This window comes from Peromyscus eremicus, chromosome 1 (genome assembly GCF_949786415.1).
Source record: "Peromyscus eremicus chromosome 1, PerEre_H2_v1, whole genome shotgun sequence".
NCBI lineage: Eukaryota > Metazoa > Chordata > Mammalia > Rodentia > Cricetidae > Peromyscus > Peromyscus eremicus.
Genome location: NC_081416.1, coordinates 6,231,503 through 6,245,620, shown reverse-complemented (window position 1 = coordinate 6,245,620; position 14,118 = coordinate 6,231,503). Strand labels below are relative to the sequence as shown.

Sequence of the window (14,118 nt, the reverse complement as noted above, 5' to 3'; positions counted from 1 at the left end):
GAGGCACAACAATTTCCTTAGCCTTTTCTGGTTCTTTCCTAGTATATGAAATAGCTTTACAGGTCCCCTGTGTGGAGGCTGTTCTTAGAGGTAGAGAAGGTGAACTATAAACCTCCTGCACAGGTGCTCAGTAAACATTCTCACTTGTACTACCTTCATAGTAGCACTCGGGGCCATGACAGGTAGACTGTAGTTAGCCCAGTGGCTTAATACAGTAGCATTTGTTTCTCTCTCTTGGAGAAATCCAATACAATTGTTCCAATGAGCAGACAGCCTTCCATAGTGGTTCAGAACCCAAGTTTCTCCTATCTATGGCTCTGCCCTGCCCTGGCAAACCAACAGCAAAGCCAAGAGAATGAAGAAGGCACATGCATGTACTTTTCAGTTCCACGTAGGTTCTTCCTGTATCCCTCTGGCAATAGCTGCATGGGATGATGGTGCCCAAAGAAGCAAGGAGGTAGGAAAGACCACATTCTTACCTATTATTATTATTATTATTATTATTATTATTATTATTATTATTTGATAAGATATGGAGTTGACGCCCCCCCCCAGCCATGCTATTTATTTCTTGCTTACTGCATTGCCTTATGAGCAGTTCTTAAAACCCTAGCTACTAGTAGTGCAGTGGGGAAGGGATGGAGTAGATAGATGACAGGCCATATTTGTGGTTGGAATTTTTCTAGCATTTGTGACAAACAAGGCTTTAACACCTGGTGTCTATATTACATTAATAGATGCATTAAGACTTCCAATCTTGTTTGCTTTCTTTTCTACCAGGAACTTCTGTTTATTCACTTCTCAAATTTATTTATATTCCTTAGATCTGTAACAAAAGATAATTCTTCTGCATGTATTTTTGTCTAACTGTTGACAATAGATAAACTCTGCAAATTTACATATTCCATTTCTAAAGCATGTGTGAAGTACATTGCAAACTGTCACAAAAGGAACTAGAGACATGATAACTAAAAGTAATACATTATCCTTGATGGGATCCTGAAACAGGAAAAGGATATTAGTTAAAAACAAAGGAAATGCTTATACTGTATTGATTTCAGTTAATAAAAAATAGACCAGGGGCTGGAGAGATAGGATGGTTGGTAAAGTGCTTATTGCACAAGGAGAAAGACCTGAATCTAATATACAGAACTGTTATAAAAGCCAGTGTGATGATGCCCCTTTGTACTTCTAGCACGAGAGAAGTAGAGACACACAGACCCCGGAGGTCTCCAACCTGCCAGCCTAGCTTACCCTGAGAGTCCCTGGCCAGTAAGAAACCTATCTTAAAAAAAAAAAAAGTGATGACATCATTCCTGGGGGTGTTGGCTGCCACATGTATTATATACCCATACACATAGATGCATACATGCATACACACACACACACACACACACACACACACACACACACACACACATTGGCTCCTTAGTTGGGGCAAATGTATCATAGCAAGGCAAGATTGATGATCATAGAGGTGGGTGTGGAGTTATGTCTCCAATTTTCTGTATCACAACTGTGATTTTTCTAAATCTAAAACTGTCCTAAAGTAGAGTTGCTTTTCTTGTTATTCAGTATCTGTACTGTCAGGTCTCCTTTGCTCCTGACTTGGCCTCTCCTTCTTAAGCGTTTTTGTTGTTGTGTTGGGGTTTCTGGTTTGTTTCTGCCTCTGTCGATCACTTGTTCCTTCCGGTAACCAGAGGAACTTGCCAATGAAGTGGTCTTGCCCAGAGTCTAGCATTAGTAAACACTGCATGCAGCCTCTTCCCTCTCCCCTTTCGTAAATGCTTCTCTTCGTTCCATAAAGAACAATGTGAACTTTTAGAAAGATAGGCTGATTCTTCAATGTCATGACTTCTCAGAGACATGGTCCTAAGGTCTAGTGACTCTTCCCTGTGTATCATCATTAAGATGTGTGGGAATAAACAGACCACTTTACTCATTACATAGATGAACACTGACATTCTTTTTCAATATTGAAAACACAATAGACAATATGATAACAATGAAATGATTACCTAAGGATAATAGGATTACAGATTTTTTAACTTCATAATTTCCTGAAATGTTACTGTATAATTTTACAATTACAAAAAATAACTTTAATGGCTAGGGGTATAGCTCAATGGTAGAACATTTGCCTAGCATGTGTAAAGGCCTGCTTGAACAGTCCTCAGCACCACAAACTGTGCAGTTTGTACAATCCTCTCCCAAAATCAAAGAACACACAGAAGGCAGGAAGCATGTAAAAGCCAGAGGACAGTACACTGTCTTGAGGATCTGACATGGCTGCTGTAATCACGAACATTCTCAGGCACATACACAACATGAAAGTAGTTAGGAACTCTTTGGGGAATGGGAAAAGGTAGAAGGAATGAACACGCTCGCAATGTGTTGTGATACTGACATACACCTGCATACAAACTGGAATAGTGCCAAAAGCCTGCTGTGGGAGAATTATTGGACATCCTGGTTTTTCAGATGGACATGCTGTACAGAGATTCCGTTTGTCAGTATGAGTTATTATTTTGTTTCCCTTTGATGAACTGCCCAACTCACAGTTCTGGACTCTGTAGCTGAAGATCAGTGTCTCAAACTACAGGACCATGTTCTTAGAAACCTCCTCTACATTGGTAACTTCTTTGCCCCGTTTCTTTTGAGCATTCTATCATTATGATGATGATTTATTGGTTTCTCCAAACACAGTGTGCCCATTTTCACAGTATTTCTGTAGAGAAGCAAAGAAGCTCCATAGTAGAATTGTTGACAGTTGAGATCCTGTATTGACCTTACTAGGTATTAACTTTTGTGATCGATAAAGAGCTGTTACTAGTCTCAAACAAAAGCCAATGCCTGCTCATCAATTGGAGGCTTGTAAAATGTCCCTCATTTCTTCTTCATTATTGTCCCACTTATTTCAGCATCTTTTACAAAGTCTTTCCTGTTTCTGCTGGAGCTCACCCTGTCTACATCAACATTTTAGTTTGGGGGTTTAAAGAGATGATTGTTGTGGAAGTAGTTCAATCATTTTAGTGTCTTATAAAATCATAGCTGGCCAAGATTCGTGCTATTCATGAAAATGAAATATACTTTGTTGCGTTTCATTTAATTTAGTAATTAACATTCCAGAAAACATTTAAAAGTATTCCAACTATATGTGAGAAATTAAGTTATTTTAAATGTGTGATCTGAAGAGTGATTAATGATGCTTTGTTCTTCCCTATATAAATACAACAACAAAAGAGAAATGTTTAGCACACACTTTCCATGTGAATAAACACTTAAACAAAAAGTCCTTGTGGTCGTATCTTAGGGGCTGATGCATCAAAAGTTTTATTAAGTATCTAAATTGTATGTATTGGTCGAGAAGTACTTTTCAAATCAATAGTTTTGTGTATTAATAAAGAAATGTCAAATTTCACATAGCTTAAAATGTCTTAGTGTAGCTTAAGTTTTCCTGCCTGGCCCACAGTCAGGGCAAATCTCTTTCACCTGCCAGTCCCACAGCCTCTCAGACCCGACCAAGTAAACACAGAGACTTATGTTGCTTTCAAACTGTATGGCCGTGGCAGGCTTCTTGCTAACTGTTCTTATAGCTTAAATTAATCCATTTCCTTTAATCTATACCTTGCCACATGGCTCGTGGCTTACCGGCAACTTCACAAGCTGTTTCTCATCGTGGCGGCTGGCAGTGTCTCTCTCACTCAGCCTTCCACTTCCCAGCTTTATTCTCCTCCTTGCCCCGCCTATACTTCCTACCTAGCCAACGGCCAATCAGTGTTTTATTGATTAATTAGCAACACATTTGCCATACATCCCACAGCACTTCCCCCCCCCTTTTTTTTTTCAAAAAGGAAGGTTTTAACCTTAACAAAGTAAAATTACATATAATTTGGGAATTTGGGCGTAGCTTCTCTTATTGCTTCCTGCTGGAAGGGAAGGATATGGATTAATTAAGCTATAAGAACAGTTAGCAAGAAGCCTGCCACGGCCATACAGTTTGAAAGCAACATAAGTCTCTGTGTTTACTTGGTCGGGTCTGAGAGGCTGTGGGACTGGCAGGTGAAAGAGATTTGCCCTGACTGTGGGCCAGGCAGGAAAACTCCAGCTACAAATGGCGTCCAACGTGGTGGCAAGAGTTTCCATCTAAAACCTGAAAAAAGATTCTAAAACGGAGCTAAAAACAGCTTCCTAATTGTCTCTCTCAAATGAGCGGCAGCTGCTGGTTTGAGCTATTGGCGGGTTCCTAGCGCGTGTGCTTGATCTGCAGTAGGGCAGAAATGAGGCCTCTGCAAGTGGCACATTAAGCTGCATGGTGGATTTAGACATTGCTAGTATAAAACAAAAAAAGAAGTTTCTGGACTACATGCTGCTTGGATAAAAGCATAGACCCACGATAGCTCCCAGAGCTGGCGGTAACCGTAGCCATGTTGGGAAGCTGAGGTGGGCGGAGCCAGCAGCCACAGCTGCTGCAGTTTAAGGCAAGAGATTCACAATAAGACAGATTCAGATGTAATAGTTTACAATGTTTGTAAAAGATACGTAGGCTTGAAAGAGACAAAAAAGGTGATATATAGAGTTATAGAAACAAATACATAGTTTTAAAAAATAAAGTCATTAAAGAGACAGTAAAGGTAGTATAAAAAATAAGCCACGTAAAAATGGATATTACACAGAGAATCTGGATTGTGTTGTCTTTGGAATTTTTAACTGCAGAAAAACATTTGATTGTAAAAGCTGTTGAGTTATGCCAAAATGTATATTTTAAAGATATCTTGACTTCAAAATTTGGATATAAGGATATGTTACTTTGGAAAGGAGTCTCTGCTTTTGTTCCCACAGAAAGCCAGAGGCTATGGATTTGTTCAAGATTAAGATACATCAGGTTTGACCAGCCAAGACCCCCTGAAAGGTCTCCCATGACACCATGGCCCAGATGATCCAACATCCAGAATGGTTTGAAGGCATCTGGCTCAGACGATACAGCCTCATGGACTATTCCATAATTCTAAAATTTTCTTTGTTTCCCCATAAGGTACAGCGCCCCCTTCCAGCAGGAAGTAGTAAGAGAAGCTACGCCCAAATTCCCAAATTATATGTAATTTTACTTTGTTAAGGTTAAAACCTTCCTTTTTGAAAAAAAAAAAAAGGGGGGGGGGAAGTGCTGTGGGATGTATGGCAAATGTGTTGCTAATTAATCAATAAAACACTGATTGGCCGTTGGCTAGGCAGGAAGTATAGGCGGGGCAAGGAGGAGAATAAAGCTGGGAAGTGGAAGGCTGAGTGAGAGAGACACTGCCAGCCGCCACGATGAGAAACAGCTTGTGAAGTTGCCGGTAAGCCACGAGCCATGTGGCAAGGTATAGATTAAAGGAAATGGATTAATTTAAGCTATAAGAACAGTTAGCAAGAAGCCTGCCACGGCCATACAGTTTGAAAGCAACATAAGTCTCTGTGTTTACTTGGTCGGGTCTGAGAGGCTGTGGGACTGGCAGGTGAAAGAGATATATCCTGACTGTGGGCCAGGCAGGAAAACTTAAGCTACATCTTAGAATTGCCTATTCCCAAAATTAAAATGTTAGAACAAAAGTTCTACTGATACATGACTCTGCTATTTCAACTATAAAGACCTTGTAAATGATTCAGTTGCCTTATTGTGATACAACTTTGAAAGAAGATAAAGGGATCTGAATCTGGTCCAGACAGGTGTGGTCTCATTCATTCCAGTATAAAGCACTAATATCACAATTCATTGAGCAGCATGTGTGTTTTTCTTAAATTACGCAATGATTTTTAGTAAAGTATTTGAATTTCCACAGAAATTTTTGAGTATTTGCAGCATTATAAAGCCAGCACAGTTTCAGTCATGAGCAATAGAACGGCTTTGCTTTTTACTCTGTGAAACTAGTCCATTGTCATGGAGACCATGCTTTTTTTTAAAAAGTTCCCTTTAAGAAATGAATGCTTAGCCAGGCAGTGGTGGCTCACACCTTTAATCCCAGCACTCGGGAGGCAGAGGCAGGCAGATCTCTGTGAGTTCAAGGCCAGCCTGGCCTACAAAGCAAGATCCTGGACAGGCACCAAAACTACACAGAGAAACCCTGCTTCGAAAAAAAAAAGAAAGAAAGAAAGAAATTGATGCTTTATAAAACATAAGCATCCATAGAAGCCGATGGCCTGTTGAAATAGACCTGTTGTTAGTGTGTTTGTCCAGAACTTGATGTCGTCTGTACATGCAGATCTTAAAATGAGAGCAGCAGTGAGCCCAGCGGACTGCAAACCTGGGAGTCATTTTACACGGAAGACTGAGTCCTGATACTTAATCCCACTGGTCATTACTGGCTTTCATTTTTATTGAAAATTCCAAATAGCGTTGGCCATACTGAGACACTAATAATTTGAAAAAAATACCTTTGTTGGATTTTATATTAAGTATTTTGTTTCATAGCTTATCGAGTAAAAGCTTTCTCCAAAGGGCCCTGATCACTTGAAGAGTCTTATTTTTATATATTCTTAATAGCCTATTTTACTTTCTCTCCTAGGATGCAAACTTTTGACAATTAAAATATTTCAGCCTTTCAATATGATAAAATTGATATGTTTGGGGTCTTACTATTCAAGAAACAAACATCAACATTCAGGTCATAGCATGGAGTGGGTAACGGCCAGTTTCATTTTTCTCTGCTAGGAGATTAGTGGAAAATAAGCTCTGTCAATTAAATTTTATTGCAAAATTATCTTCCGATGTTCGGCAGTAGAGATAATATAGAGTGATAAAGCTAGAGTGGATTTTGTGTAAAGCAATTACGGCATGAAGAGTATAGTCAGTGGGAGCTGCTGCTCAAGGTCTCCTTTCATTTGAGGAAAACTTCATTTGGGAATGTGTTGAGAATTGTTGCATCTTATACAGGTGATTATAACTCTTCAGATGTATTACAGTTTGAAAACAGCATTTCTGAATGGCTTCAAGGACCAGTTTGTATATATGATACATTTATCTGTATGTATCTAGATATGTGATCCTATGTAGACAGTTGTTATCATTTCAAAGTGCTTCGCCAACACCGCATTCTTTCTCCACAGGCTGCATTATTAAGAGAGCTCAGTGACTTCTTCAGATAACTGTGTAGGAAAAGTAAAGTGAAAATGCCCATTGTGTCTGTGACTCTCACCCCACACATCTGAAGAGAATCTTCTGTTTCAGGGCTTCACATATTGATACCTTACAAGCAAAGTTTATATAGCAATTACAAAGCAGTAATAAAAATCACATTCTTCTTGGATTAGGTGACGAGTCCTTGGTTTGAAAGGACCACTTACAAGTCAACTCAAAGAAGAAACTACTGTGTGTCTGTATAATCCCTCCCCTCCCTCCAGCCATGTGTATTTCTCAGCTTTGTGGAGACATCTAGCAAATGTCTAGTGTGAGGAGATCTGTGTCACAACAATGTCAGAGTAGTGGAGACAGGGAAGCACAGTGTGGGCTGTCAGCTGTGGAGGTCCATCGCAAGGACTTGACAGAAATTATTAAATAGATCTGTTTGTTTCCTAATGTGCAGAGGATCTTGTCATCCTTTAATTGAAAAAAAATCCCATTAATAAAGTCACTTAAAAGAAAAATGTTATTTCAGAAGAAGTCAGTTTTTACTTCATACAGAGAGCTTGGAAAAGATAGCTTATTGATTCCATGTACACAAATACTTATCATAGACTGATTGTGTAGCCATTACTTTAAGCAATTCATCCAGCTAAATTGCCTCCCCAGCCCTCGTGAATGAAGACTATAGAGATTTATCAAGATGAAAATACCCCATTAAGAATTGATTTCAACCAGCTTAAAGAAGCAGAGGCTGAGGCCTGACCCGGGAGGCTCTGGCTACTAGAAGTTCATTGGTGCTGGGCATAGACCAGCACCACAGGCCCCAACTTTATTAGTGTCGAGATAAGCTGATTAGGTCTTGTCACTCAAAGGTGCCCATATCTCGATTGAGAGACACACACTCTCTCAATCTTTCTTTAAGCATTGAAGCAGGCAACAAAGAAAGAGATGTGTGGTTTGCATCCCCACGGTTGTCCCCATGCAGGGCGCAAGGGTCCTGTGATGATGTGATGGCTGTATTAAAGAGTACATCAATTTGTTTTAAAGTGTTTTGATTTTTTTATGGTGGCATTAAGAGAGAGAACATTGTGGTTGCAGCTTTACTAGAAAGCAAAGAGTTCTAGAAGGAGGGGGAAACGTGTTTCTTTGAAGCCTACCAGGGCTTTGAATCTTGCTGTGCCAATGGGCGCCTAAGTACTCCTGTAACTGGTAACCTCAGATCCACCATCAGCTTAGGAACTACCATCCTCCAAATTATTCATTTAAGGGAATGGGGTGGGGGTGTAAATTGACCTAAGCCATATTAATGATTATTGAGCACAATTCTAAAATTTTTATTAAGTGACTTGATGTTTTGGTTTTGGGTTATATTGATGTACAGATTTGATTATAAAGAACAGAGGTACTTCTAAATTTCCAAGTACAGACTGGTAGCATTATTCCATTTAATTGTTTTATACACAGTAATGAACACTTTACCCTGTATTCCTGGAAGACAACCTAACTAATAAATATAGGCTGTCAAGGGCAGTTCTGCAGGGCTTCAGCTTGAGACCTCTCCATCTCAGTTGAGGAAAAGGCAGAGTGGTGGTGTCGGGAAAACCTGGCCTTTTGTTCTTCACATCTGAAGTTTGTTCACGGCAGGCCTCCTCCCACTTCAGTGCAGCCACAGAAAGGGGCTTTCCTCTTCCTCCCTCCCCTCTGTGCACCCCCGGGGCTGCAGTCCTGCTCAGCCACCTTTCCACAGTGAAGATCTCTTCATCAGCTATTCCCCTTCACGCCAGCCACTTCGCACTAGCCAATCAGGGAGCCTTTTGACTTCAGTGACATACTCGTCCTGTACACACAGATGCGCATGGCTATTCTAGGTGACACCTGTGACAGAACAGAAAGCATCTGTTGAGACATATACCTTTATTTGTATATGTCCCCCAAAAGACAACTCCTTTATTTAGGTATCCTGAGAGAAAACAATTAAAAGACAGCAACATTTTCTGAACTGGAAAAGATAAACTTCATTTTATCTAGTACTGATCAGGCATAACAAACACACACTGTATATAACTGTAGTCATGGGGACCTACAGGTGAGCATGTGTCTTGCTCTTAGGCCATGTAAGATGTACAAAGCCAGTTGGTCATATGGATTTATTGTTTCTGACAGGGTCATTCCCATTATGATTATAGCCCCTTGGACACCTTGACCTCCCCTGTCTACGTCAGTGTTGCATAGTAATCGGTGATTAATATGGAGAAATTTTCTATTCAGAGTTCTTTTCTTTTAGGACATTTTATTATTGGATTTATCATAATAGTGGTAAAGTCTTTACAATCTTGCTAATTTTTTTAATAATTGAAAGTTAACATGCAGCTTGCCAGAAATACATTTAAAAGGAAATGATGCTGCACACACATGTTGAACATGTGTGTCTCTGTTTGTGTCAGGGTCTGGACAGAAAGCCTTCTTATTAGTTGGGTTTCTATCTATTACCTGTCAGGGATGACTATCCTGCCCAAAGCTGGCTCCACTCTTTCAAGCTGTCTTTAAAAAGTGCCACGAATCCAGTGCTCACTTTTGCTTGTCTGCTCCAAACGAACATGAGCTTCCTGAGGGGCATTTTTATTGGATGATTCAAAGAAATAGGCAGCTGCATTCCTTTACTACAGATAGAGGTGCTTGTTGCGTCTGTTCCCACCACCACTGGCATCACACCAACCAGAGTCCTTCTGCAGACCACCTTTAAGGAGGCATGTTGTGAGTTGGTTTTTTTTTGGCATTTTTGAATTTTTATCTGCCTCTCATTGTGATGAAAAAATTTTAAAGCATTTCAAAAGTTCTCTCAAAAATACTGTTGTTGTTTTAAAGGTAATACATCTTACTTGGCAAACTTACAATTAAGAGAAGAGTTCTTAAGTCGGCCCACCAGGCATTTACATGTGCTTATTAACAAGCCTTTGGTGGTAAATATTTTAAGCCAATAGCGAGTCTGGACTCCCTTTTCAATTTGCTGCTTCTTGCTGTTGAGCTGTATTTCTTGTTCACTGTTTCCCAGTTATGATTTCCCAAACTTACTGTGGTAGTTGTTTATAGGATATTAAATTAACAGAGAAAGTCGGGGTGCCATGTGAGAATGGGGCTCCTTCATGAATTTCCGTATAGTGCTTGTGTCACAGAAAGCCTGGCACAAAGAGTATGGAGAGCAAAGCTTGGACCAGGACCATTAGCTAACTGCCACTTTGTCATCAGAGCCATTCTTGTTTGTTGCTTAAAGAAAGTAACAAGAAATACTAAAGTCAACCAACGTAACGATGTAAGCATGGTTTTGATGGTGCTTGATTCTGAAAAACCGATGCCTTTTTCATCTCTTTAGCACGAATGACTCTGCTCACTGACCCCTGAAATACTCCATTGGGGTAGTGTATGTAATTGTATACCAAAATGGATCGTACTAGAATCAGCACTTGAGAAAGTTCTGGAGAGAAGTCTTTAAAGAAAGTATTGAGAGGCCCTACGACCACGTGGAGACGGTTATAAACTGGAGGCTGCAGTCCTCAAAGCAGTCTCCCTCAACAATAAAAATGGTTTTCTGAATTGTTTTTATCATTAATATTCACCTCCCCCCAATTTAGATGTTTAATGTTTCAAATTCACAGGCACCATGGGGTTCTCAGCCACGTGACACCGCGTGATGTTTCATGATAGTAGAATGGTTACTCTGAGGCATTGATGAACTTTTCATCAGAAGTGTTTGAAAGCAAAGCAGATCCCTCCTACTTTCTGTTCCTTAGGTGACTTCCAAGTAATTGTGGGACAATGCTTCAGAGTTAGATCAAGTTTCCCAGGAGTAAGTGAGTCACTTTTGCTGTTGGGGACTGAGGTGTCATCGCCTACCTGGTCACATGTCCCTGTATCTTCCTGCCCTCCCTTCCTCCCTCTTCTTGGAATATTAGAATGCAGGCAAGAGTCACACAGCCACATCCCTTGCTTCTTTTGTTTGTGCTGTGTATAGCTGTGCTGGGCAAATACTTATTTCTGAGGGTGTGGGGGATATTTAGGGTAACTGAGCCATGACTACTTCAGTTTGATTTTTTTAGGCTGTTACATTTTCATAAGTAACAAATATCAGGCAACTTCCAGAAAATAGAGAAAAGGTTTATAAAGGAGCCTTATCTTTTAGAGAAAGAGAGAGGAGAGGATTTGTAACTATATAAAATAGGCTTTCTTTTATAACAGCATCTAAGCGCCTCTTGATTCGGGTAGTTTTATCCTTACAATCACATGTTGTTGGGGCTTCTCTTATGCCATTAATAATAACTAAAATGGAATCCTCCTTCCAAAGAGAGAAAGCGAGAAGAGGGGAAAGGTGGGATTTGAAGAGAGGGAAATGTGTCCCTGTTCCTTCCCTGAGGCTGAACCATTTATCACTCTATCCTCATTCGATAAAAGTGAATTTTATAATAAAATTTCCCCTAATCAGCCACTGTCAGTGGAGGTGTCTTATCGCTGAGAGGAAAATGACACCGATCCTATCGGAAAGCAGAACCGATGTCACCATGTTCCCCATCACAGCTCTTCCGCCGCCGTATCTACCTTCTCCACAAACAGCAAGCCATGCTTTTTTCATAAGAACATCAAAACCCAGTAAAGTCATTAAAATTGCACCCGCGTAGACGTGCAGGGACCAGCCACACTGGCGCAAAATGGGATGTGGGAAAACAGACTCCAAATGTGCTAATTCCATTGTCACGTGCTTACGGCTTAATTTTAATCAGTTAAAAAAGCCACACATTGCAATAAATTGGCATTATCTTCTGTGACACCAGAAGACACAGTTGGTTCAAGGATTTAGAGGGTCACTAGCAACAGTATATAGTATTACAGACAAAGTATTTTTACGCTTGAGCTGCGGTAGCTAAGGTACAATCCCTAGTCAAGACCACAAAGAAAGACTATAACCCATGTAGCACGAAGTTCAGCTTGCAGACCGCCTTCCTCCTTTATGGGCTTTGTATGCAAAACAAAGAATTCTGAGAATTTTTTTAAAAGAGTGATTCATTTATCATATATATAAAAAAAAGCCTCTAGCCTTTCGGGGCTGTAGCCTCATTGCATGCTTGGCAATAGACCAAATGGCCTTTCCATAGGTCCACTCAGTGGACTTGTTTTCCAGCCCTAATGTTTCACTGACTGTGTTTACATTGGCCATTCACTTGTGAGTCTAAACAAAGATACATTAACACGCCTGAGGAAATGCAAACAGAAAATAGTGTCATTGACAATTGTTGAAGAGCAACAATGAAAGACTGTCTCTAATGGTCTTAATTTATTAACGTCGAATTAGCACCCTTGTGTTTTTACACAGTTAAGTTGAAAATTACTGAAGGTGGACTTACTGGTAAATTTCATTTTAATTTGTTCCAAGGGTTGTTCTTAGCATATCCATAGCTCTGTTTCAAAGCAGAATTATCATCAGACTTGGGCTCACCATCCTACCCGAGAGTGAGCTGGCAAGATTTGTTTCTATGGCACAGTGTAAGGTGTCCGCTAAACTTTCACGTTTAGCATGTAGCTTTGTGAGTTTTAGAATCTTTCATAATATAATTTTAAAATGTATGAGATCATCAAGTTTATTTTGAAATCCTAAGGAGGTTAAAATGCCAATTAAAATGTTGAGAAAAATAAACAACTGTGGTTCATGAAATGATCGAGTGGAATAAATCCCAGTTTCGTCTTGAGAGGAGTTTACAAACCATTCTTAATCAGCAAATCTGACCTCCAGAGAAAGAGAGAAAGTAAACAGTGTAACCACAACTCCGAGTGAAAGAGCTTCTGGAATTAAATTGTAAATAGGTAACCAAGCATTCCAGTGGCTTTTGTTTCAGTTTTGTTCAGTGCTCATTGATTTCTCACAAGACAACAGAAAAGAAACAGGCAGCAGTAGCGCGCTGCAGAAAAGGCCGCAGTAGCGCGCTGCAGAAAAGGCCGCAGTAGCGCGCTGCAGAAAAGGCAGCAGTAGCGCGCTGCAGAAAAGGCAGCAGTAGTGCTGCAGAAGCTGCTTTTCAGCACATGGTACTTGTTTCCACTGCCAGTTTGTTTTCCTGGAGTCCATGCCACATTGATGAGACCTCTGCTGCGTGATTGAAGTACAGTTTTAAAAACCTTCATACTGGGAGGTGGAAACGGGCGCGCTGCAGCGTCTCTAAGGCAGCTTTCCTGATTGCCCTCGCTCTGTAACGTAGCCTGTCTGAGTGGTTGCGCGGCTTCTGTGTTTAAACAGCTTGAGTAAATTTACAGGGTCGCCCCTTTTCATAATAATGGAGAAGAGGAATGAGCTCAAATTTTAATCACACAGCTCTTTTCAGTGTTAGAATTAACAGCTCTGCACAACAGGAGCCAAGTTGGGGCTCTGTGGTGAGGTCTTCCTTAAGTGATGGCTCCCGGCTTTCTGAAAGAGAAAAATAAATAAATAACCAGAAAGGGAATTGTACACGCTAGAATGTTGGCTCTCAGTGTACACCTAAAAACTTGTTTCGTTCGAGTTGTTTTTTCCTCACTCTAATGTTAACAGTGGGTGTTCGTAAATAGATTTTGTGAAAATTGGCCAGTTTAGTATTTCAAACATACATTTATATATTTAACAAGGTTGTAGGAAGTGAAAGACTATACTGCCTTAGACTGAAGCCCAACATATTTAATTGGAGAGCCATGCTATATGGAGAGGAAAAGAATTTAGGAAGGCTGATGTATTTATCAAGTTCATGCCTAAGATAGCAGGACAGATTTTATTGAGCCCTCCTATCACCTGTTCCGTAAACCAGCAGGCACTGCCTGTTTAATCAGCCAGGTGAGTTGTTAAATTGGAATGATTTTATGACTAGAATTTGTAAGTGTTGTATGTTTGGTATTTTTGAGGAAAATGCTACCTGAAAGAAATCACAAACACCAATGTTATGTGTTAGCCTAACATACATAAACTATTAAAGAATATTAGCCAGAAAATATTATGCTTCTTTAGTTTT

The 14,118-nt window shown here is 40.1% G+C and overlaps 1 protein-coding gene across 3 annotated transcripts in view; it reads left to right on the top strand.

Annotated features, from left to right (window-relative positions):
- The window catches only part of Vti1a (vesicle transport through interaction with t-SNAREs 1A), a 328,073-nt gene that overhangs the window by 99,601 nt on the left and 214,354 nt on the right, over nucleotides 1-14,118 (top strand). The gene's annotated exons all lie outside the window — the stretch shown is intronic.